The following is a 13,319-nucleotide window of genomic DNA, read 5'->3' as shown; positions in this document are numbered from 1 at the left end:
CACGGCACAGAGTCCCGCGAGCGGGCGCAAGCCACGTGCACCTCGGATTGCCCCGTTCGCAGCAGCGGCGCACACGTGCACACGCCCGCATATGCGCACGCGCGCAGCGCATCTCACGCACCTCAGGATCCCGCTGCCCATCGACACGCAGCAGCGGAAGCAATAGTGCGTTGGCAGCACGCAGGAGCGCACGGCTCCCTCTCTCGGACAGCACAGGTGCAGGCGAAATGACGGGGTCAATACCACTTCGACTGTGTTTTCGCTGACCTGCCACGGCAACGGCAGCGGCAGCGGCGCACGCACGCACCGCAACGCCCACACGAGCGGCTCTTGCGCAGTCTCGGCACCGGTGCAGCACACAGTCACACGCATGCACCGGCTTCTTGAACTGCGCGCACACGCGCGGTCGGTCGACAAAAGACAAACACGCCGCACCCGCGTCCGCACGCCGGGTCGCCGCAGCAGCTCTGGCCACGCTGGGTATCCTGTGAAGCAGCATCGAGCGTATATAATCGCCGCCAAGGGACCTTGAATGCGCGGCGGGCACAGCACCGCACGTCTCCCAAGAGCAAGTCCGCCGATAGATCAATGGGTCCTGTTCCGCAACGGTGCTACTCCTGGTTCCCATCCACACGCACACACGCGCGCTCGCATCTCTCGGCCACCCTTCAAGCCACGCGCACGCACACAGCAGTGGGCAGCCGCAGCCGACACCACGTGCGGCTGGGAGGAAGGTGGACTGGCGCAGCGCACACGCACGCGCAGCAGCGGCAGCAGCGGCAGCAGCGGCAGCAGCGCGCACAGTCAGTCACTCCGGTTCTCGTCCACGGCGCTGTGCGCGCCTCGGGTGTATAATTAAATCGCAATGCCATCACGCGTGCGCGCGCCGCACAGACCACACACAACCACAGCCAGCAGCAGAAGACCGTCCAGCGCTCAGTCCCGTGTATAGTATGTAGGTAGCTTTGGGTACACGGAGTTCAAATCACAGTTGCGGGCTCATACAAATGCCTCGATTTTCGCATCATGCAGCGGTCAGCGCGCACACACACACACACACACACACAGCAGCAGCAGCTCTCGCGAGCCCGATTGAGGCGCAATGTACGGCACCAAGGGTAGTAGAGTCCGCTGCCTCACCCACGGAGCACGCTGGTCGCAGCACACAGACACACAGACACACACGCCACCGCGGCGCTGGCGTCTCTCGCGTCACGACAAGGCCGGATGCGCAACCAACATCAACTGCGCGCGGCTGGTGCGTGCGCTGACACACCGCGCACACGTACACCCGCAGCAGCCCAACGCACCGCCACCCACCACCGGCAGCAGCGCAGCTCTCGCGCAGTTTCGGCACCAGAGCAGCACAAGGGCTTGCATGCACTGGTTTCCTAGGCTGCGCTCAGTCCGGCATCCACGCCCACAGCACACGCACACACGCGTGCGCGCGGAGGCATCAGACTCGGCCAGCGCACGCGGCGCAAGCCACAGCGAGAATACGTCATCTCACCACGCGCGCACCAGCGCACGCTCAAGAAAGGTACACTCAGACTCTGCAGCATCATCACGCGCCCCCTCCGCAAATACGCGACAACGCGGCAACCAGCGTGCAGCGCATGCGCCGCTACCGGCTCTCCGGCGCTACCAGAAGGTCGCACCACGGCACAGAGTCCCGCGAGCGGGCGCAAGCCACGTGCACCTCGGATTGCCCCGTTCGCAGCAGCGGCGCACACGTGCACACGCCCGCATATGCGCACGCGCGCAGCGCATCTCACGCACCTCAGGATCCCGCTGCCCATCGACACGCAGCAGCGGAAGCAATAGTGCGTTGGCAGCACGCAGGAGCGCACGGCTCCCTCTCTCGGACAGCACAGGTGCAGGCGAAATGACGGGGTCAATACCACTTCGACTGTGTTTTCGCTGACCTGCCACGGCAACGGCAGCGGCAGCGGCGCACGCACGCACCGCAACGCCCACACGAGCGGCTCTTGCGCAGTCTCGGCACCGGTGCAGCACACAGTCACACGCATGCACCGGCTTCTTGAACTGCGCGCACACGCGCGGTCGGTCGACAAAAGACAAACACGCCGCACCCGCGTCCGCACGCCGGGTCGCCGCAGCAGCTCTGGCCACGCTGGGTATCCTGTGAAGCAGCATCGAGCGTATATAATCGCCGCCAAGGGACCTTGAATGCGCGGCGGGCACAGCACCGCACGTCTCCCAAGAGCAAGTCCGCCGATAGATCAATGGGTCCTGTTCCGCAACGGTGCTACTCCTGGTTCCCATCCACACGCACACACGCGCGCTCGCATCTCTCGGCCACCCTTCAAGCCACGCGCACGCACACAGCAGTGGGCAGCCGCAGCCGACACCACGTGCGGCTGGGAGGAAGGTGGACTGGCGCAGCGCACACGCACGCGCAGCAGCGGCAGCAGCGGCAGCAGCGGCAGCAGCGCGCACAGTCAGTCACTCCGGTTCTCGTCCACGGCGCTGTGCGCGCCTCGGGTGTATAATTAAATCGCAATGCCATCACGCGTGCGCGCGCCGCACAGACCACACACAACCACAGCCAGCAGCAGAAGACCGTCCAGCGCTCAGTCCCGTGTATAGTATGTAGGTAGCTTTGGGTACACGGAGTTCAAATCACAGTTGCGGGCTCATACAAATGCCTCGATTTTCGCATCATGCAGCGGTCAGCGCGCACACACACACACACACACACACAGCAGCAGCAGCTCTCGCGAGCCCGATTGAGGCGCAATGTACGGCACCAAGGGTAGTAGAGTCCGCTGCCTCACCCACGGAGCACGCTGGTCGCAGCACACAGACACACAGACACACACGCCACCGCGGCGCTGGCGTCTCTCGCGTCACGACAAGGCCGGATGCGCAACCAACATCAACTGCGCGCGGCTGGTGCGTGCGCTGACACACCGCGCACACGTACACCCGCAGCAGCCCAACGCACCGCCACCCACCACCGGCAGCAGCGCAGCTCTCGCGCAGTTTCGGCACCAGAGCAGCACAAGGGCTTGCATGCACTGGTTTCCTAGGCTGCGCTCAGTCCGGCATCCACGCCCACAGCACACGCACACACGCGTGCGCGCGGAGGCATCAGACTCGGCCAGCGCACGCGGCGCAAGCCACAGCGAGAATACGTCATCTCACCACGCGCGCACCAGCGCACGCTCAAGAAAGGTACACTCAGACTCTGCAGCATCATCACGCGCCCCCTCCGCAAATACGCGACAACGCGGCAACCAGCGTGCAGCGCATGCGCCGCTACCGGCTCTCCGGCGCTACCAGAAGGTCGCACCACGGCACAGAGTCCCGCGAGCGGGCGCAAGCCACGTGCACCTCGGATTGCCCCGTTCGCAGCAGCGGCGCACACGTGCACACGCCCGCATATGCGCACGCGCGCAGCGCATCTCACGCACCTCAGGATCCCGCTGCCCATCGACACGCAGCAGCGGAAGCAATAGTGCGTTGGCAGCACGCAGGAGCGCACGGCTCCCTCTCTCGGACAGCACAGGTGCAGGCGAAATGACGGGGTCAATACCACTTCGACTGTGTTTTCGCTGACCTGCCACGGCAACGGCAGCGGCAGCGGCGCACGCACGCACCGCAACGCCCACACGAGCGGCTCTTGCGCAGTCTCGGCACCGGTGCAGCACACAGTCACACGCATGCACCGGCTTCTTGAACTGCGCGCACACGCGCGGTCGGTCGACAAAAGACAAACACGCCGCACCCGCGTCCGCACGCCGGGTCGCCGCAGCAGCTCTGGCCACGCTGGGTATCCTGTGAAGCAGCATCGAGCGTATATAATCGCCGCCAAGGGACCTTGAATGCGCGGCGGGCACAGCACCGCACGTCTCCCAAGAGCAAGTCCGCCGATAGATCAATGGGTCCTGTTCCGCAACGGTGCTACTCCTGGTTCCCATCCACACGCACACACGCGCGCTCGCATCTCTCGGCCACCCTTCAAGCCACGCGCACGCACACAGCAGTGGGCAGCCGCAGCCGACACCACGTGCGGCTGGGAGGAAGGTGGACTGGCGCAGCGCACACGCACGCGCAGCAGCGGCAGCAGCGGCAGCAGCGGCAGCAGCGCGCACAGTCAGTCACTCCGGTTCTCGTCCACGGCGCTGTGCGCGCCTCGGGTGTATAATTAAATCGCAATGCCATCACGCGTGCGCGCGCCGCACAGACCACACACAACCACAGCCAGCAGCAGAAGACCGTCCAGCGCTCAGTCCCGTGTATAGTATGTAGGTAGCTTTGGGTACACGGAGTTCAAATCACAGTTGCGGGCTCATACAAATGCCTCGATTTTCGCATCATGCAGCGGTCAGCGCGCACACACACACACACACACACACAGCAGCAGCAGCTCTCGCGAGCCCGATTGAGGCGCAATGTACGGCACCAAGGGTAGTAGAGTCCGCTGCCTCACCCACGGAGCACGCTGGTCGCAGCACACAGACACACAGACACACACGCCACCGCGGCGCTGGCGTCTCTCGCGTCACGACAAGGCCGGATGCGCAACCAACATCAACTGCGCGCGGCTGGTGCGTGCGCTGACACACCGCGCACACGTACACCCGCAGCAGCCCAACGCACCGCCACCCACCACCGGCAGCAGCGCAGCTCTCGCGCAGTTTCGGCACCAGAGCAGCACAAGGGCTTGCATGCACTGGTTTCCTAGGCTGCGCTCAGTCCGGCATCCACGCCCACAGCACACGCACACACGCGTGCGCGCGGAGGCATCAGACTCGGCCAGCGCACGCGGCGCAAGCCACAGCGAGAATACGTCATCTCACCACGCGCGCACCAGCGCACGCTCAAGAAAGGTACACTCAGACTCTGCAGCATCATCACGCGCCCCCTCCGCAAATACGCGACAACGCGGCAACCAGCGTGCAGCGCATGCGCCGCTACCGGCTCTCCGGCGCTACCAGAAGGTCGCACCACGGCACAGAGTCCCGCGAGCGGGCGCAAGCCACGTGCACCTCGGATTGCCCCGTTCGCAGCAGCGGCGCACACGTGCACACGCCCGCATATGCGCACGCGCGCAGCGCATCTCACGCACCTCAGGATCCCGCTGCCCATCGACACGCAGCAGCGGAAGCAATAGTGCGTTGGCAGCACGCAGGAGCGCACGGCTCCCTCTCTCGGACAGCACAGGTGCAGGCGAAATGACGGGGTCAATACCACTTCGACTGTGTTTTCGCTGACCTGCCACGGCAACGGCAGCGGCAGCGGCGCACGCACGCACCGCAACGCCCACACGAGCGGCTCTTGCGCAGTCTCGGCACCGGTGCAGCACACAGTCACACGCATGCACCGGCTTCTTGAACTGCGCGCACACGCGCGGTCGGTCGACAAAAGACAAACACGCCGCACCCGCGTCCGCACGCCGGGTCGCCGCAGCAGCTCTGGCCACGCTGGGTATCCTGTGAAGCAGCATCGAGCGTATATAATCGCCGCCAAGGGACCTTGAATGCGCGGCGGGCACAGCACCGCACGTCTCCCAAGAGCAAGTCCGCCGATAGATCAATGGGTCCTGTTCCGCAACGGTGCTACTCCTGGTTCCCATCCACACGCACACACGCGCGCTCGCATCTCTCGGCCACCCTTCAAGCCACGCGCACGCACACAGCAGTGGGCAGCCGCAGCCGACACCACGTGCGGCTGGGAGGAAGGTGGACTGGCGCAGCGCACACGCACGCGCAGCAGCGGCAGCAGCGGCAGCAGCGGCAGCAGCGCGCACAGTCAGTCACTCCGGTTCTCGTCCACGGCGCTGTGCGCGCCTCGGGTGTATAATTAAATCGCAATGCCATCACGCGTGCGCGCGCCGCACAGACCACACACAACCACAGCCAGCAGCAGAAGACCGTCCAGCGCTCAGTCCCGTGTATAGTATGTAGGTAGCTTTGGGTACACGGAGTTCAAATCACAGTTGCGGGCTCATACAAATGCCTCGATTTTCGCATCATGCAGCGGTCAGCGCGCACACACACACACACACACACACAGCAGCAGCAGCTCTCGCGAGCCCGATTGAGGCGCAATGTACGGCACCAAGGGTAGTAGAGTCCGCTGCCTCACCCACGGAGCACGCTGGTCGCAGCACACAGACACACAGACACACACGCCACCGCGGCGCTGGCGTCTCTCGCGTCACGACAAGGCCGGATGCGCAACCAACATCAACTGCGCGCGGCTGGTGCGTGCGCTGACACACCGCGCACACGTACACCCGCAGCAGCCCAACGCACCGCCACCCACCACCGGCAGCAGCGCAGCTCTCGCGCAGTTTCGGCACCAGAGCAGCACAAGGGCTTGCATGCACTGGTTTCCTAGGCTGCGCTCAGTCCGGCATCCACGCCCACAGCACACGCACACACGCGTGCGCGCGGAGGCATCAGACTCGGCCAGCGCACGCGGCGCAAGCCACAGCGAGAATACGTCATCTCACCACGCGCGCACCAGCGCACGCTCAAGAAAGGTACACTCAGACTCTGCAGCATCATCACGCGCCCCCTCCGCAAATACGCGACAACGCGGCAACCAGCGTGCAGCGCATGCGCCGCTACCGGCTCTCCGGCGCTACCAGAAGGTCGCACCACGGCACAGAGTCCCGCGAGCGGGCGCAAGCCACGTGCACCTCGGATTGCCCCGTTCGCAGCAGCGGCGCACACGTGCACACGCCCGCATATGCGCACGCGCGCAGCGCATCTCACGCACCTCAGGATCCCGCTGCCCATCGACACGCAGCAGCGGAAGCAATAGTGCGTTGGCAGCACGCAGGAGCGCACGGCTCCCTCTCTCGGACAGCACAGGTGCAGGCGAAATGACGGGGTCAATACCACTTCGACTGTGTTTTCGCTGACCTGCCACGGCAACGGCAGCGGCAGCGGCGCACGCACGCACCGCAACGCCCACACGAGCGGCTCTTGCGCAGTCTCGGCACCGGTGCAGCACACAGTCACACGCATGCACCGGCTTCTTGAACTGCGCGCACACGCGCGGTCGGTCGACAAAAGACAAACACGCCGCACCCGCGTCCGCACGCCGGGTCGCCGCAGCAGCTCTGGCCACGCTGGGTATCCTGTGAAGCAGCATCGAGCGTATATAATCGCCGCCAAGGGACCTTGAATGCGCGGCGGGCACAGCACCGCACGTCTCCCAAGAGCAAGTCCGCCGATAGATCAATGGGTCCTGTTCCGCAACGGTGCTACTCCTGGTTCCCATCCACACGCACACACGCGCGCTCGCATCTCTCGGCCACCCTTCAAGCCACGCGCACGCACACAGCAGTGGGCAGCCGCAGCCGACACCACGTGCGGCTGGGAGGAAGGTGGACTGGCGCAGCGCACACGCACGCGCAGCAGCGGCAGCAGCGGCAGCAGCGGCAGCAGCGCGCACAGTCAGTCACTCCGGTTCTCGTCCACGGCGCTGTGCGCGCCTCGGGTGTATAATTAAATCGCAATGCCATCACGCGTGCGCGCGCCGCACAGACCACACACAACCACAGCCAGCAGCAGAAGACCGTCCAGCGCTCAGTCCCGTGTATAGTATGTAGGTAGCTTTGGGTACACGGAGTTCAAATCACAGTTGCGGGCTCATACAAATGCCTCGATTTTCGCATCATGCAGCGGTCAGCGCGCACACACACACACACACACACACAGCAGCAGCAGCTCTCGCGAGCCCGATTGAGGCGCAATGTACGGCACCAAGGGTAGTAGAGTCCGCTGCCTCACCCACGGAGCACGCTGGTCGCAGCACACAGACACACAGACACACACGCCACCGCGGCGCTGGCGTCTCTCGCGTCACGACAAGGCCGGATGCGCAACCAACATCAACTGCGCGCGGCTGGTGCGTGCGCTGACACACCGCGCACACGTACACCCGCAGCAGCCCAACGCACCGCCACCCACCACCGGCAGCAGCGCAGCTCTCGCGCAGTTTCGGCACCAGAGCAGCACAAGGGCTTGCATGCACTGGTTTCCTAGGCTGCGCTCAGTCCGGCATCCACGCCCACAGCACACGCACACACGCGTGCGCGCGGAGGCATCAGACTCGGCCAGCGCACGCGGCGCAAGCCACAGCGAGAATACGTCATCTCACCACGCGCGCACCAGCGCACGCTCAAGAAAGGTACACTCAGACTCTGCAGCATCATCACGCGCCCCCTCCGCAAATACGCGACAACGCGGCAACCAGCGTGCAGCGCATGCGCCGCTACCGGCTCTCCGGCGCTACCAGAAGGTCGCACCACGGCACAGAGTCCCGCGAGCGGGCGCAAGCCACGTGCACCTCGGATTGCCCCGTTCGCAGCAGCGGCGCACACGTGCACACGCCCGCATATGCGCACGCGCGCAGCGCATCTCACGCACCTCAGGATCCCGCTGCCCATCGACACGCAGCAGCGGAAGCAATAGTGCGTTGGCAGCACGCAGGAGCGCACGGCTCCCTCTCTCGGACAGCACAGGTGCAGGCGAAATGACGGGGTCAATACCACTTCGACTGTGTTTTCGCTGACCTGCCACGGCAACGGCAGCGGCAGCGGCGCACGCACGCACCGCAACGCCCACACGAGCGGCTCTTGCGCAGTCTCGGCACCGGTGCAGCACACAGTCACACGCATGCACCGGCTTCTTGAACTGCGCGCACACGCGCGGTCGGTCGACAAAAGACAAACACGCCGCACCCGCGTCCGCACGCCGGGTCGCCGCAGCAGCTCTGGCCACGCTGGGTATCCTGTGAAGCAGCATCGAGCGTATATAATCGCCGCCAAGGGACCTTGAATGCGCGGCGGGCACAGCACCGCACGTCTCCCAAGAGCAAGTCCGCCGATAGATCAATGGGTCCTGTTCCGCAACGGTGCTACTCCTGGTTCCCATCCACACGCACACACGCGCGCTCGCATCTCTCGGCCACCCTTCAAGCCACGCGCACGCACACAGCAGTGGGCAGCCGCAGCCGACACCACGTGCGGCTGGGAGGAAGGTGGACTGGCGCAGCGCACACGCACGCGCAGCAGCGGCAGCAGCGGCAGCAGCGGCAGCAGCGCGCACAGTCAGTCACTCCGGTTCTCGTCCACGGCGCTGTGCGCGCCTCGGGTGTATAATTAAATCCAATGCGCATCACGCGTGCGCGCGCCGCACAGACCACACACAACCACAGCCAGCAGCAGAAGACCGTCCAGCGCTCAGTCCCGTGTATAGTATGTAGGTAGCTTTGGGTACACGGAGTTCAAATCACAGTTGCGGGCTCATACAAATGCCTCGATTTTCGCATCATGCAGCGGTCAGCGCGCACACACACACACACACACACACAGCAGCAGCAGCTCTCGCGAGCCCGATTGAGGCGCAATGTACGGCACCAAGGGTAGTAGAGTCCGCTGCCTCACCCACGGAGCACGCTGGTCGCAGCACACAGACACACAGACACACACGCCACCGCGGCGCTGGCGTCTCTCGCGTCACGACAAGGCCGGATGCGCAACCAACATCAACTGCGCGCGGCTGGTGCGTGCGCTGACACACCGCGCACACGTACACCCGCAGCAGCCCAACGCACCGCCACCCACCACCGGCAGCAGCGCAGCTCTCGCGCAGTTTCGGCACCAGAGCAGCACAAGGGCTTGCATGCACTGGTTTCCTAGGCTGCGCTCAGTCCGGCATCCACGCCCACAGCACACGCACACACGCGTGCGCGCGGAGGCATCAGACTCGGCCAGCGCACGCGGCGCAAGCCACAGCGAGAATACGTCATCTCACCACGCGCGCACCAGCGCACGCTCAAGAAAGGTACACTCAGACTCTGCAGCATCATCACGCGCCCCCTCCGCAAATACGCGACAACGCGGCAACCAGCGTGCAGCGCATGCGCCGCTACCGGCTCTCCGGCGCTACCAGAAGGTCGCACCACGGCACAGAGTCCCGCGAGCGGGCGCAAGCCACGTGCACCTCGGATTGCCCCGTTCGCAGCAGCGGCGCACACGTGCACACGCCCGCATATGCGCACGCGCGCAGCGCATCTCACGCACCTCAGGATCCCGCTGCCCATCGACACGCAGCAGCGGAAGCAATAGTGCGTTGGCAGCACGCAGGAGCGCACGGCTCCCTCTCTCGGACAGCACAGGTGCAGGCGAAATGACGGGGTCAATACCACTTCGACTGTGTTTTCGCTGACCTGCCACGGCAACGGCAGCGGCAGCGGCGCACGCACGCACCGCAACGCCCACACGAGCGGCTCTTGCGCAGTCTCGGCACCGGTGCAGCACACAGTCACACGCATGCACCGGCTTCTTGAACTGCGCGCACACGCGCGGTCGGTCGACAAAAGACAAACACGCCGCACCCGCGTCCGCACGCCGGGTCGCCGCAGCAGCTCTGGCCACGCTGGGTATCCTGTGAAGCAGCATCGAGCGTATATAATCGCCGCCAAGGGACCTTGAATGCGCGGCGGGCACAGCACCGCACGTCTCCCAAGAGCAAGTCCGCCGATAGATCAATGGGTCCTGTTCCGCAACGGTGCTACTCCTGGTTCCCATCCACACGCACACACGCGCGCTCGCATCTCTCGGCCACCCTTCAAGCCACGCGCACGCACACAGCAGTGGGCAGCCGCAGCCGACACCACGTGCGGCTGGGAGGAAGGTGGACTGGCGCAGCGCACACGCACGCGCAGCAGCGGCAGCAGCGGCAGCAGCGGCAGCAGCGCGCACAGTCAGTCACTCCGGTTCTCGTCCACGGCGCTGTGCGCGCCTCGGGTGTATAATTAAATCGCAATGCCATCACGCGTGCGCGCGCCGCACAGACCACACACAACCACAGCCAGCAGCAGAAGACCGTCCAGCGCTCAGTCCCGTGTATAGTATGTAGGTAGCTTTGGGTACACGGAGTTCAAATCACAGTTGCGGGCTCATACAAATGCCTCGATTTTCGCATCATGCAGCGGTCAGCGCGCACACACACACACACACACCACAGCCCTTCAGCTCTCGCGAGCCCGATTGAGGCGCAATGTACGGCACCAAGGGTAGTAGAGTCCGCTGCCTCACCCACGGAGCACGCTGGTCGCAGCACACAGACACACAGACACACACGCCACCGCGGCGCTGGCGTCTCTCGCGTCACGACAAGGCCGGATGCGCAACCAACATCAACTGCGCGCGGCTGGTGCGTGCGCTGACACACCGCGCACACGTACACCCGCAGCAGCCCAACGCACCGCCACCCACCACCGGCAGCAGCGCAGCTCTCGCGCAGTTTCGGCACCAGAGCAGCACAAGGGCTTGCATGCACTGGTTTCCTAGGCTGCGCTCAGTCCGGCATCCACGCCCACAGCACACGCACACACGCGTGCGCGCGGAGGCATCAGACTCGGCCAGCGCACGCGGCGCAAGCCACAGCGAGAATACGTCATCTCACCACGCGCGCACCAGCGCACGCTCAAGAAAGGTACACTCAGACTCTGCAGCATCATCACGCGCCCCCTCCGCAAATACGCGACAACGCGGCAACCAGCGTGCAGCGCATGCGCCGCTACCGGCTCTCCGGCGCTACCAGAAGGTCGCACCACGGCACAGAGTCCCGCGAGCGGGCGCAAGCCACGTGCACCTCGGATTGCCCCGTTCGCAGCAGCGGCGCACACGTGCACACGCCCGCATATGCGCACGCGCGCAGCGCATCTCACGCACCTCAGGATCCCGCTGCACATCGACACGCAGCAGCGGAAGCAATAGTGCGTTGGCAGCACGCAGGAGCGCACGGCTCCCTCTCTCGGACAGCACAGGTGCAGGCGAAATGACGGGGTCAATACCACTTCGACTGTGTTTTCGCTGACCTGCCACGGCAACGGCAGCGGCAGCGGCGCACGCACGCACCGCAACGCCCACACGAGCGGCTCTTGCGCAGTCTCGGCACCGGTGCAGCACACAGTCACACGCATGCACCGGCTTCTTGAACTGCGCGCACACGCGCGGTCGGTCGACAAAAGACAAACACGCCGCACCCGCGTCCGCACGCCGGGTCGCCGCAGCAGCTCTGGCCACGCTGGGTATCCTGTGAAGCAGCATCGAGCGTATATAATCGCCGCCAAGGGACCTTGAATGCGCGGCGGGCACAGCACCGCACGTCTCCCAAGAGCAAGTCCGCCGATAGATCAATGGGTCCTGTTCCGCAACGGTGCTACTCCTGGTTCCCATCCACACGCACACACGCGCGCTCGCATCTCTCGGCCACCCTTCAAGCCACGCGCACGCACACAGCAGTGGGCAGCCGCAGCCGACACCACGTGCGGCTGGGAGGAAGGTGGACTGGCGCAGCGCACACGCACGCGCAGCAGCGGCAGCAGCGGCAGCAGCGGCAGCAGCGCGCACAGTCAGTCACTCCGGTTCTCGTCCACGGCGCTGTGCGCGCCTCGGGTGTATAATTAAATCGCAATGCCATCACGCGTGCGCGCGCCGCACAGACCACACACAACCACAGCCAGCAGCAGAAGACCGTCCAGCGCTCAGTCCCGTGTATAGTATGTAGGTAGCTTTGGGTACACGGAGTTCAAATCACAGTTGCGGGCTCATACAAATGCCTCGATTTTCGCATCATGCAGCGGTCAGCGCGCACACACACACACACACACACACAGCAGCAGCAGCTCTCGCGAGCCCGATTGAAGCGCAATGTACGGCACCAAGGGTAGTAGAGTCCGCTGCCTCACCCACGGAGCACGCTGGTCGCAGCACACAGACACACAGACACACACGCCACCGCGGCGCTGGCGTCTCTCGCGTCACGACAAGGCCGGATGCGCAACCAACATCAACTGCGCGCGGCTGGTGCGTGCGCTGACACACCGCGCACACGTACACCCGCAGCAGCCCAACGCACCGCCACCCACCACCGGCAGCAGCGCAGCTCTCGCGCAGTTTCGGCACCAGAGCAGCACAAGGGCTTGCATGCACTGGTTTCCTAGGCTGCGCTCAGTCCGGCATCCACGCCCACAGCACACGCACACACGCGTGCGCGCGGAGGCATCAGACTCGGCCAGCGCACGCGGCGCAAGCCACAGCGAGAATACGTCATCTCACCACGCGCGCACCAGCGCACGCTCAAGAAAGGTACACTCAGACTCTGCAGCATCATCACGCGCCCCCTCCGCAAATACGCGACAACGCGGCAACCAGCGTGCAGCGCATGCGCCGCTACCGGCTCTCCGGCGCTACCAGAAGGTCGCACCACGGCACAGAGTCCCGCGAGCGGGCGCAAGCCACGTGCACCTCGGATTGCCCCGTT

General features: G+C 65.0%; 96 non-coding genes across 96 annotated transcripts; all 96 read right to left on the bottom strand.

The window, feature by feature from the left end:
• Positions 1 to 108: 108 nt before the first annotated feature.
• Positions 109 to 174, bottom strand: LM26Cs1H8.12. The gene has a single exon (XR_002460715.1). It is a non-coding gene; the product is annotated as an H/ACA-like snoRNA (small nucleolar RNA).
• A 24-nt stretch (positions 175 to 198) lies between these two features.
• Positions 199 to 272, bottom strand: LM26Cs1H7.13. Its single transcript, XR_002460802.1, has one exon. It is a non-coding gene; the product is annotated as an H/ACA-like snoRNA (small nucleolar RNA).
• Positions 273 to 325: 53 nt separating this feature from the next.
• On the bottom strand, positions 326 to 395 carry LM26Cs1H6.13. The gene has a single exon (XR_002460733.1). It is a non-coding gene; the product is annotated as an H/ACA-like snoRNA (small nucleolar RNA).
• Positions 396 to 463: 68 nt separating this feature from the next.
• LM26Cs1H5.13 lies at positions 464 to 544 on the bottom strand. Its single transcript, XR_002460750.1, has one exon. It is a non-coding gene; the product is annotated as an H/ACA-like snoRNA (small nucleolar RNA).
• An 11-nt stretch (positions 545 to 555) lies between these two features.
• Positions 556 to 623, bottom strand: LM26Cs1H4.13. The gene has a single exon (XR_002460768.1). It is a non-coding gene; the product is annotated as an H/ACA-like snoRNA (small nucleolar RNA).
• Positions 624 to 652: 29 nt separating this feature from the next.
• On the bottom strand, positions 653 to 737 carry LM26Cs1H3.13. Its single transcript, XR_002460622.1, has one exon. It is a non-coding gene; the product is annotated as an H/ACA-like snoRNA (small nucleolar RNA).
• A 64-nt stretch (positions 738 to 801) lies between these two features.
• Positions 802 to 879, bottom strand: LM26Cs1C2.12. Its single transcript, XR_002460680.1, has one exon. It is a non-coding gene; the product is annotated as a C/D snoRNA (small nucleolar RNA).
• A 54-nt stretch (positions 880 to 933) lies between these two features.
• Positions 934 to 1,032, bottom strand: LM26Cs1C1.13. The gene has a single exon (XR_002460786.1). It is a non-coding gene; the product is annotated as a C/D snoRNA (small nucleolar RNA).
• Positions 1,033 to 1,075: 43 nt separating this feature from the next.
• On the bottom strand, positions 1,076 to 1,156 carry LM26Cs1H2.12. The gene has a single exon (XR_002460639.1). It is a non-coding gene; the product is annotated as an H/ACA-like snoRNA (small nucleolar RNA).
• Positions 1,157 to 1,202: 46 nt separating this feature from the next.
• Positions 1,203 to 1,271, bottom strand: LM26Cs1H1.13. Its single transcript, XR_002460663.1, has one exon. It is a non-coding gene; the product is annotated as an H/ACA-like snoRNA (small nucleolar RNA).
• A 64-nt stretch (positions 1,272 to 1,335) lies between these two features.
• Positions 1,336 to 1,405, bottom strand: LM26Cs1H9.12. Its single transcript, XR_002460698.1, has one exon. It is a non-coding gene; the product is annotated as an H/ACA-like snoRNA (small nucleolar RNA).
• Positions 1,406 to 1,453: 48 nt separating this feature from the next.
• On the bottom strand, positions 1,454 to 1,572 carry LM26Cs1C3.11. Its single transcript, XR_002460601.1, has one exon. It is a non-coding gene; the product is annotated as a C/D snoRNA (small nucleolar RNA).
• A 194-nt stretch (positions 1,573 to 1,766) lies between these two features.
• Positions 1,767 to 1,832, bottom strand: LM26Cs1H8.11. The gene has a single exon (XR_002460714.1). It is a non-coding gene; the product is annotated as an H/ACA-like snoRNA (small nucleolar RNA).
• Positions 1,833 to 1,856: 24 nt separating this feature from the next.
• On the bottom strand, positions 1,857 to 1,930 carry LM26Cs1H7.12. Its single transcript, XR_002460801.1, has one exon. It is a non-coding gene; the product is annotated as an H/ACA-like snoRNA (small nucleolar RNA).
• A 53-nt stretch (positions 1,931 to 1,983) lies between these two features.
• Positions 1,984 to 2,053, bottom strand: LM26Cs1H6.12. The gene has a single exon (XR_002460732.1). It is a non-coding gene; the product is annotated as an H/ACA-like snoRNA (small nucleolar RNA).
• A 68-nt stretch (positions 2,054 to 2,121) lies between these two features.
• On the bottom strand, positions 2,122 to 2,202 carry LM26Cs1H5.12. The gene has a single exon (XR_002460749.1). It is a non-coding gene; the product is annotated as an H/ACA-like snoRNA (small nucleolar RNA).
• An 11-nt stretch (positions 2,203 to 2,213) lies between these two features.
• Positions 2,214 to 2,281, bottom strand: LM26Cs1H4.12. The gene has a single exon (XR_002460767.1). It is a non-coding gene; the product is annotated as an H/ACA-like snoRNA (small nucleolar RNA).
• A 29-nt stretch (positions 2,282 to 2,310) lies between these two features.
• LM26Cs1H3.12 lies at positions 2,311 to 2,395 on the bottom strand. The gene has a single exon (XR_002460621.1). It is a non-coding gene; the product is annotated as an H/ACA-like snoRNA (small nucleolar RNA).
• Positions 2,396 to 2,459: 64 nt separating this feature from the next.
• On the bottom strand, positions 2,460 to 2,537 carry LM26Cs1C2.11. The gene has a single exon (XR_002460679.1). It is a non-coding gene; the product is annotated as a C/D snoRNA (small nucleolar RNA).
• Positions 2,538 to 2,591: 54 nt separating this feature from the next.
• On the bottom strand, positions 2,592 to 2,690 carry LM26Cs1C1.12. Its single transcript, XR_002460785.1, has one exon. It is a non-coding gene; the product is annotated as a C/D snoRNA (small nucleolar RNA).
• A 43-nt stretch (positions 2,691 to 2,733) lies between these two features.
• Positions 2,734 to 2,814, bottom strand: LM26Cs1H2.11. The gene has a single exon (XR_002460638.1). It is a non-coding gene; the product is annotated as an H/ACA-like snoRNA (small nucleolar RNA).
• A 46-nt stretch (positions 2,815 to 2,860) lies between these two features.
• LM26Cs1H1.12 lies at positions 2,861 to 2,929 on the bottom strand. The gene has a single exon (XR_002460662.1). It is a non-coding gene; the product is annotated as an H/ACA-like snoRNA (small nucleolar RNA).
• Positions 2,930 to 2,993: 64 nt separating this feature from the next.
• Positions 2,994 to 3,063, bottom strand: LM26Cs1H9.11. Its single transcript, XR_002460697.1, has one exon. It is a non-coding gene; the product is annotated as an H/ACA-like snoRNA (small nucleolar RNA).
• Positions 3,064 to 3,111: 48 nt separating this feature from the next.
• On the bottom strand, positions 3,112 to 3,230 carry LM26Cs1C3.10. Its single transcript, XR_002460600.1, has one exon. It is a non-coding gene; the product is annotated as a C/D snoRNA (small nucleolar RNA).
• Positions 3,231 to 3,424: 194 nt separating this feature from the next.
• On the bottom strand, positions 3,425 to 3,490 carry LM26Cs1H8.10. The gene has a single exon (XR_002460713.1). It is a non-coding gene; the product is annotated as an H/ACA-like snoRNA (small nucleolar RNA).
• Positions 3,491 to 3,514: 24 nt separating this feature from the next.
• Positions 3,515 to 3,588, bottom strand: LM26Cs1H7.11. The gene has a single exon (XR_002460800.1). It is a non-coding gene; the product is annotated as an H/ACA-like snoRNA (small nucleolar RNA).
• Positions 3,589 to 3,641: 53 nt separating this feature from the next.
• Positions 3,642 to 3,711, bottom strand: LM26Cs1H6.11. Its single transcript, XR_002460731.1, has one exon. It is a non-coding gene; the product is annotated as an H/ACA-like snoRNA (small nucleolar RNA).
• Positions 3,712 to 3,779: 68 nt separating this feature from the next.
• LM26Cs1H5.11 lies at positions 3,780 to 3,860 on the bottom strand. The gene has a single exon (XR_002460748.1). It is a non-coding gene; the product is annotated as an H/ACA-like snoRNA (small nucleolar RNA).
• Positions 3,861 to 3,871: 11 nt separating this feature from the next.
• Positions 3,872 to 3,939, bottom strand: LM26Cs1H4.11. The gene has a single exon (XR_002460766.1). It is a non-coding gene; the product is annotated as an H/ACA-like snoRNA (small nucleolar RNA).
• A 29-nt stretch (positions 3,940 to 3,968) lies between these two features.
• Positions 3,969 to 4,053, bottom strand: LM26Cs1H3.11. Its single transcript, XR_002460620.1, has one exon. It is a non-coding gene; the product is annotated as an H/ACA-like snoRNA (small nucleolar RNA).
• A 64-nt stretch (positions 4,054 to 4,117) lies between these two features.
• Positions 4,118 to 4,195, bottom strand: LM26Cs1C2.10. The gene has a single exon (XR_002460678.1). It is a non-coding gene; the product is annotated as a C/D snoRNA (small nucleolar RNA).
• A 54-nt stretch (positions 4,196 to 4,249) lies between these two features.
• On the bottom strand, positions 4,250 to 4,348 carry LM26Cs1C1.11. Its single transcript, XR_002460784.1, has one exon. It is a non-coding gene; the product is annotated as a C/D snoRNA (small nucleolar RNA).
• Positions 4,349 to 4,391: 43 nt separating this feature from the next.
• On the bottom strand, positions 4,392 to 4,472 carry LM26Cs1H2.10. The gene has a single exon (XR_002460637.1). It is a non-coding gene; the product is annotated as an H/ACA-like snoRNA (small nucleolar RNA).
• Positions 4,473 to 4,518: 46 nt separating this feature from the next.
• On the bottom strand, positions 4,519 to 4,587 carry LM26Cs1H1.11. Its single transcript, XR_002460661.1, has one exon. It is a non-coding gene; the product is annotated as an H/ACA-like snoRNA (small nucleolar RNA).
• A 64-nt stretch (positions 4,588 to 4,651) lies between these two features.
• Positions 4,652 to 4,721, bottom strand: LM26Cs1H9.10. Its single transcript, XR_002460696.1, has one exon. It is a non-coding gene; the product is annotated as an H/ACA-like snoRNA (small nucleolar RNA).
• A 48-nt stretch (positions 4,722 to 4,769) lies between these two features.
• On the bottom strand, positions 4,770 to 4,888 carry LM26Cs1C3.9. Its single transcript, XR_002460599.1, has one exon. It is a non-coding gene; the product is annotated as a C/D snoRNA (small nucleolar RNA).
• A 194-nt stretch (positions 4,889 to 5,082) lies between these two features.
• Positions 5,083 to 5,148, bottom strand: LM26Cs1H8.9. The gene has a single exon (XR_002460712.1). It is a non-coding gene; the product is annotated as an H/ACA-like snoRNA (small nucleolar RNA).
• Positions 5,149 to 5,172: 24 nt separating this feature from the next.
• LM26Cs1H7.10 lies at positions 5,173 to 5,246 on the bottom strand. Its single transcript, XR_002460799.1, has one exon. It is a non-coding gene; the product is annotated as an H/ACA-like snoRNA (small nucleolar RNA).
• A 53-nt stretch (positions 5,247 to 5,299) lies between these two features.
• LM26Cs1H6.10 lies at positions 5,300 to 5,369 on the bottom strand. The gene has a single exon (XR_002460730.1). It is a non-coding gene; the product is annotated as an H/ACA-like snoRNA (small nucleolar RNA).
• A 68-nt stretch (positions 5,370 to 5,437) lies between these two features.
• LM26Cs1H5.10 lies at positions 5,438 to 5,518 on the bottom strand. Its single transcript, XR_002460747.1, has one exon. It is a non-coding gene; the product is annotated as an H/ACA-like snoRNA (small nucleolar RNA).
• An 11-nt stretch (positions 5,519 to 5,529) lies between these two features.
• Positions 5,530 to 5,597, bottom strand: LM26Cs1H4.10. Its single transcript, XR_002460765.1, has one exon. It is a non-coding gene; the product is annotated as an H/ACA-like snoRNA (small nucleolar RNA).
• Positions 5,598 to 5,626: 29 nt separating this feature from the next.
• On the bottom strand, positions 5,627 to 5,711 carry LM26Cs1H3.10. Its single transcript, XR_002460619.1, has one exon. It is a non-coding gene; the product is annotated as an H/ACA-like snoRNA (small nucleolar RNA).
• Positions 5,712 to 5,775: 64 nt separating this feature from the next.
• LM26Cs1C2.9 lies at positions 5,776 to 5,853 on the bottom strand. Its single transcript, XR_002460677.1, has one exon. It is a non-coding gene; the product is annotated as a C/D snoRNA (small nucleolar RNA).
• Positions 5,854 to 5,907: 54 nt separating this feature from the next.
• LM26Cs1C1.10 lies at positions 5,908 to 6,006 on the bottom strand. Its single transcript, XR_002460783.1, has one exon. It is a non-coding gene; the product is annotated as a C/D snoRNA (small nucleolar RNA).
• A 43-nt stretch (positions 6,007 to 6,049) lies between these two features.
• On the bottom strand, positions 6,050 to 6,130 carry LM26Cs1H2.9. The gene has a single exon (XR_002460636.1). It is a non-coding gene; the product is annotated as an H/ACA-like snoRNA (small nucleolar RNA).
• A 46-nt stretch (positions 6,131 to 6,176) lies between these two features.
• On the bottom strand, positions 6,177 to 6,245 carry LM26Cs1H1.10. The gene has a single exon (XR_002460660.1). It is a non-coding gene; the product is annotated as an H/ACA-like snoRNA (small nucleolar RNA).
• A 64-nt stretch (positions 6,246 to 6,309) lies between these two features.
• On the bottom strand, positions 6,310 to 6,379 carry LM26Cs1H9.9. The gene has a single exon (XR_002460695.1). It is a non-coding gene; the product is annotated as an H/ACA-like snoRNA (small nucleolar RNA).
• A 48-nt stretch (positions 6,380 to 6,427) lies between these two features.
• Positions 6,428 to 6,546, bottom strand: LM26Cs1C3.8. Its single transcript, XR_002460598.1, has one exon. It is a non-coding gene; the product is annotated as a C/D snoRNA (small nucleolar RNA).
• A 194-nt stretch (positions 6,547 to 6,740) lies between these two features.
• Positions 6,741 to 6,806, bottom strand: LM26Cs1H8.8. Its single transcript, XR_002460711.1, has one exon. It is a non-coding gene; the product is annotated as an H/ACA-like snoRNA (small nucleolar RNA).
• A 24-nt stretch (positions 6,807 to 6,830) lies between these two features.
• LM26Cs1H7.9 lies at positions 6,831 to 6,904 on the bottom strand. The gene has a single exon (XR_002460798.1). It is a non-coding gene; the product is annotated as an H/ACA-like snoRNA (small nucleolar RNA).
• Positions 6,905 to 6,957: 53 nt separating this feature from the next.
• LM26Cs1H6.9 lies at positions 6,958 to 7,027 on the bottom strand. The gene has a single exon (XR_002460729.1). It is a non-coding gene; the product is annotated as an H/ACA-like snoRNA (small nucleolar RNA).
• A 68-nt stretch (positions 7,028 to 7,095) lies between these two features.
• On the bottom strand, positions 7,096 to 7,176 carry LM26Cs1H5.9. The gene has a single exon (XR_002460746.1). It is a non-coding gene; the product is annotated as an H/ACA-like snoRNA (small nucleolar RNA).
• Positions 7,177 to 7,187: 11 nt separating this feature from the next.
• Positions 7,188 to 7,255, bottom strand: LM26Cs1H4.9. The gene has a single exon (XR_002460764.1). It is a non-coding gene; the product is annotated as an H/ACA-like snoRNA (small nucleolar RNA).
• Positions 7,256 to 7,284: 29 nt separating this feature from the next.
• On the bottom strand, positions 7,285 to 7,369 carry LM26Cs1H3.9. The gene has a single exon (XR_002460618.1). It is a non-coding gene; the product is annotated as an H/ACA-like snoRNA (small nucleolar RNA).
• A 64-nt stretch (positions 7,370 to 7,433) lies between these two features.
• Positions 7,434 to 7,511, bottom strand: LM26Cs1C2.8. Its single transcript, XR_002460676.1, has one exon. It is a non-coding gene; the product is annotated as a C/D snoRNA (small nucleolar RNA).
• Positions 7,512 to 7,565: 54 nt separating this feature from the next.
• Positions 7,566 to 7,664, bottom strand: LM26Cs1C1.9. The gene has a single exon (XR_002460782.1). It is a non-coding gene; the product is annotated as a C/D snoRNA (small nucleolar RNA).
• A 43-nt stretch (positions 7,665 to 7,707) lies between these two features.
• LM26Cs1H2.8 lies at positions 7,708 to 7,788 on the bottom strand. The gene has a single exon (XR_002460635.1). It is a non-coding gene; the product is annotated as an H/ACA-like snoRNA (small nucleolar RNA).
• A 46-nt stretch (positions 7,789 to 7,834) lies between these two features.
• Positions 7,835 to 7,903, bottom strand: LM26Cs1H1.9. Its single transcript, XR_002460659.1, has one exon. It is a non-coding gene; the product is annotated as an H/ACA-like snoRNA (small nucleolar RNA).
• A 64-nt stretch (positions 7,904 to 7,967) lies between these two features.
• LM26Cs1H9.8 lies at positions 7,968 to 8,037 on the bottom strand. The gene has a single exon (XR_002460694.1). It is a non-coding gene; the product is annotated as an H/ACA-like snoRNA (small nucleolar RNA).
• Positions 8,038 to 8,085: 48 nt separating this feature from the next.
• On the bottom strand, positions 8,086 to 8,204 carry LM26Cs1C3.7. The gene has a single exon (XR_002460597.1). It is a non-coding gene; the product is annotated as a C/D snoRNA (small nucleolar RNA).
• A 194-nt stretch (positions 8,205 to 8,398) lies between these two features.
• Positions 8,399 to 8,464, bottom strand: LM26Cs1H8.7. The gene has a single exon (XR_002460710.1). It is a non-coding gene; the product is annotated as an H/ACA-like snoRNA (small nucleolar RNA).
• Positions 8,465 to 8,488: 24 nt separating this feature from the next.
• Positions 8,489 to 8,562, bottom strand: LM26Cs1H7.8. Its single transcript, XR_002460797.1, has one exon. It is a non-coding gene; the product is annotated as an H/ACA-like snoRNA (small nucleolar RNA).
• Positions 8,563 to 8,615: 53 nt separating this feature from the next.
• LM26Cs1H6.8 lies at positions 8,616 to 8,685 on the bottom strand. The gene has a single exon (XR_002460728.1). It is a non-coding gene; the product is annotated as an H/ACA-like snoRNA (small nucleolar RNA).
• A 68-nt stretch (positions 8,686 to 8,753) lies between these two features.
• LM26Cs1H5.8 lies at positions 8,754 to 8,834 on the bottom strand. The gene has a single exon (XR_002460745.1). It is a non-coding gene; the product is annotated as an H/ACA-like snoRNA (small nucleolar RNA).
• Positions 8,835 to 8,845: 11 nt separating this feature from the next.
• Positions 8,846 to 8,913, bottom strand: LM26Cs1H4.8. Its single transcript, XR_002460763.1, has one exon. It is a non-coding gene; the product is annotated as an H/ACA-like snoRNA (small nucleolar RNA).
• A 29-nt stretch (positions 8,914 to 8,942) lies between these two features.
• Positions 8,943 to 9,027, bottom strand: LM26Cs1H3.8. Its single transcript, XR_002460617.1, has one exon. It is a non-coding gene; the product is annotated as an H/ACA-like snoRNA (small nucleolar RNA).
• Positions 9,028 to 9,091: 64 nt separating this feature from the next.
• LM26Cs1C2.18 lies at positions 9,092 to 9,169 on the bottom strand. The gene has a single exon (XR_002460686.1). It is a non-coding gene; the product is annotated as a C/D snoRNA (small nucleolar RNA).
• Positions 9,170 to 9,223: 54 nt separating this feature from the next.
• Positions 9,224 to 9,322, bottom strand: LM26Cs1C1.8. The gene has a single exon (XR_002460781.1). It is a non-coding gene; the product is annotated as a C/D snoRNA (small nucleolar RNA).
• A 43-nt stretch (positions 9,323 to 9,365) lies between these two features.
• LM26Cs1H2.7 lies at positions 9,366 to 9,446 on the bottom strand. Its single transcript, XR_002460634.1, has one exon. It is a non-coding gene; the product is annotated as an H/ACA-like snoRNA (small nucleolar RNA).
• A 46-nt stretch (positions 9,447 to 9,492) lies between these two features.
• Positions 9,493 to 9,561, bottom strand: LM26Cs1H1.8. Its single transcript, XR_002460658.1, has one exon. It is a non-coding gene; the product is annotated as an H/ACA-like snoRNA (small nucleolar RNA).
• Positions 9,562 to 9,625: 64 nt separating this feature from the next.
• On the bottom strand, positions 9,626 to 9,695 carry LM26Cs1H9.7. Its single transcript, XR_002460693.1, has one exon. It is a non-coding gene; the product is annotated as an H/ACA-like snoRNA (small nucleolar RNA).
• Positions 9,696 to 9,743: 48 nt separating this feature from the next.
• LM26Cs1C3.6 lies at positions 9,744 to 9,862 on the bottom strand. The gene has a single exon (XR_002460596.1). It is a non-coding gene; the product is annotated as a C/D snoRNA (small nucleolar RNA).
• Positions 9,863 to 10,056: 194 nt separating this feature from the next.
• LM26Cs1H8.6 lies at positions 10,057 to 10,122 on the bottom strand. Its single transcript, XR_002460709.1, has one exon. It is a non-coding gene; the product is annotated as an H/ACA-like snoRNA (small nucleolar RNA).
• A 24-nt stretch (positions 10,123 to 10,146) lies between these two features.
• Positions 10,147 to 10,220, bottom strand: LM26Cs1H7.7. Its single transcript, XR_002460796.1, has one exon. It is a non-coding gene; the product is annotated as an H/ACA-like snoRNA (small nucleolar RNA).
• Positions 10,221 to 10,273: 53 nt separating this feature from the next.
• LM26Cs1H6.7 lies at positions 10,274 to 10,343 on the bottom strand. Its single transcript, XR_002460727.1, has one exon. It is a non-coding gene; the product is annotated as an H/ACA-like snoRNA (small nucleolar RNA).
• Positions 10,344 to 10,411: 68 nt separating this feature from the next.
• On the bottom strand, positions 10,412 to 10,492 carry LM26Cs1H5.7. Its single transcript, XR_002460744.1, has one exon. It is a non-coding gene; the product is annotated as an H/ACA-like snoRNA (small nucleolar RNA).
• Positions 10,493 to 10,503: 11 nt separating this feature from the next.
• LM26Cs1H4.7 lies at positions 10,504 to 10,571 on the bottom strand. Its single transcript, XR_002460762.1, has one exon. It is a non-coding gene; the product is annotated as an H/ACA-like snoRNA (small nucleolar RNA).
• Positions 10,572 to 10,600: 29 nt separating this feature from the next.
• LM26Cs1H3.7 lies at positions 10,601 to 10,685 on the bottom strand. The gene has a single exon (XR_002460616.1). It is a non-coding gene; the product is annotated as an H/ACA-like snoRNA (small nucleolar RNA).
• Positions 10,686 to 10,749: 64 nt separating this feature from the next.
• On the bottom strand, positions 10,750 to 10,827 carry LM26Cs1C2.7. The gene has a single exon (XR_002460675.1). It is a non-coding gene; the product is annotated as a C/D snoRNA (small nucleolar RNA).
• A 54-nt stretch (positions 10,828 to 10,881) lies between these two features.
• On the bottom strand, positions 10,882 to 10,980 carry LM26Cs1C1.7. The gene has a single exon (XR_002460780.1). It is a non-coding gene; the product is annotated as a C/D snoRNA (small nucleolar RNA).
• Positions 10,981 to 11,021: 41 nt separating this feature from the next.
• On the bottom strand, positions 11,022 to 11,102 carry LM26Cs1H2.6. The gene has a single exon (XR_002460633.1). It is a non-coding gene; the product is annotated as an H/ACA-like snoRNA (small nucleolar RNA).
• Positions 11,103 to 11,148: 46 nt separating this feature from the next.
• On the bottom strand, positions 11,149 to 11,217 carry LM26Cs1H1.7. Its single transcript, XR_002460657.1, has one exon. It is a non-coding gene; the product is annotated as an H/ACA-like snoRNA (small nucleolar RNA).
• Positions 11,218 to 11,281: 64 nt separating this feature from the next.
• On the bottom strand, positions 11,282 to 11,351 carry LM26Cs1H9.6. The gene has a single exon (XR_002460692.1). It is a non-coding gene; the product is annotated as an H/ACA-like snoRNA (small nucleolar RNA).
• A 48-nt stretch (positions 11,352 to 11,399) lies between these two features.
• Positions 11,400 to 11,518, bottom strand: LM26Cs1C3.5. Its single transcript, XR_002460595.1, has one exon. It is a non-coding gene; the product is annotated as a C/D snoRNA (small nucleolar RNA).
• A 194-nt stretch (positions 11,519 to 11,712) lies between these two features.
• On the bottom strand, positions 11,713 to 11,778 carry LM26Cs1H8.16. Its single transcript, XR_002460719.1, has one exon. It is a non-coding gene; the product is annotated as an H/ACA-like snoRNA (small nucleolar RNA).
• A 24-nt stretch (positions 11,779 to 11,802) lies between these two features.
• On the bottom strand, positions 11,803 to 11,876 carry LM26Cs1H7.6. The gene has a single exon (XR_002460795.1). It is a non-coding gene; the product is annotated as an H/ACA-like snoRNA (small nucleolar RNA).
• A 53-nt stretch (positions 11,877 to 11,929) lies between these two features.
• Positions 11,930 to 11,999, bottom strand: LM26Cs1H6.6. Its single transcript, XR_002460726.1, has one exon. It is a non-coding gene; the product is annotated as an H/ACA-like snoRNA (small nucleolar RNA).
• A 68-nt stretch (positions 12,000 to 12,067) lies between these two features.
• On the bottom strand, positions 12,068 to 12,148 carry LM26Cs1H5.6. The gene has a single exon (XR_002460743.1). It is a non-coding gene; the product is annotated as an H/ACA-like snoRNA (small nucleolar RNA).
• Positions 12,149 to 12,159: 11 nt separating this feature from the next.
• LM26Cs1H4.6 lies at positions 12,160 to 12,227 on the bottom strand. Its single transcript, XR_002460761.1, has one exon. It is a non-coding gene; the product is annotated as an H/ACA-like snoRNA (small nucleolar RNA).
• A 29-nt stretch (positions 12,228 to 12,256) lies between these two features.
• LM26Cs1H3.6 lies at positions 12,257 to 12,341 on the bottom strand. Its single transcript, XR_002460615.1, has one exon. It is a non-coding gene; the product is annotated as an H/ACA-like snoRNA (small nucleolar RNA).
• Positions 12,342 to 12,405: 64 nt separating this feature from the next.
• Positions 12,406 to 12,483, bottom strand: LM26Cs1C2.6. Its single transcript, XR_002460674.1, has one exon. It is a non-coding gene; the product is annotated as a C/D snoRNA (small nucleolar RNA).
• A 54-nt stretch (positions 12,484 to 12,537) lies between these two features.
• LM26Cs1C1.6 lies at positions 12,538 to 12,636 on the bottom strand. Its single transcript, XR_002460779.1, has one exon. It is a non-coding gene; the product is annotated as a C/D snoRNA (small nucleolar RNA).
• A 43-nt stretch (positions 12,637 to 12,679) lies between these two features.
• Positions 12,680 to 12,760, bottom strand: LM26Cs1H2.18. Its single transcript, XR_002460645.1, has one exon. It is a non-coding gene; the product is annotated as an H/ACA-like snoRNA (small nucleolar RNA).
• A 46-nt stretch (positions 12,761 to 12,806) lies between these two features.
• LM26Cs1H1.6 lies at positions 12,807 to 12,875 on the bottom strand. The gene has a single exon (XR_002460656.1). It is a non-coding gene; the product is annotated as an H/ACA-like snoRNA (small nucleolar RNA).
• A 64-nt stretch (positions 12,876 to 12,939) lies between these two features.
• Positions 12,940 to 13,009, bottom strand: LM26Cs1H9.5. The gene has a single exon (XR_002460691.1). It is a non-coding gene; the product is annotated as an H/ACA-like snoRNA (small nucleolar RNA).
• A 48-nt stretch (positions 13,010 to 13,057) lies between these two features.
• On the bottom strand, positions 13,058 to 13,176 carry LM26Cs1C3.4. Its single transcript, XR_002460594.1, has one exon. It is a non-coding gene; the product is annotated as a C/D snoRNA (small nucleolar RNA).
• Between the last annotated feature and the right edge of the window lie 143 nt (positions 13,177 to 13,319).

Source organism: Leishmania major, chromosome 26, assembly GCF_000002725.2.
Source record: "Leishmania major strain Friedlin complete genome, chromosome 26".
Taxonomy (NCBI): Eukaryota; Euglenozoa; class Kinetoplastea; order Trypanosomatida; family Trypanosomatidae; genus Leishmania; species Leishmania major.
The sequence above is the reverse complement of the archived record's forward strand: the minus strand, read 5'-3'. Positions and strand labels throughout refer to the sequence as shown.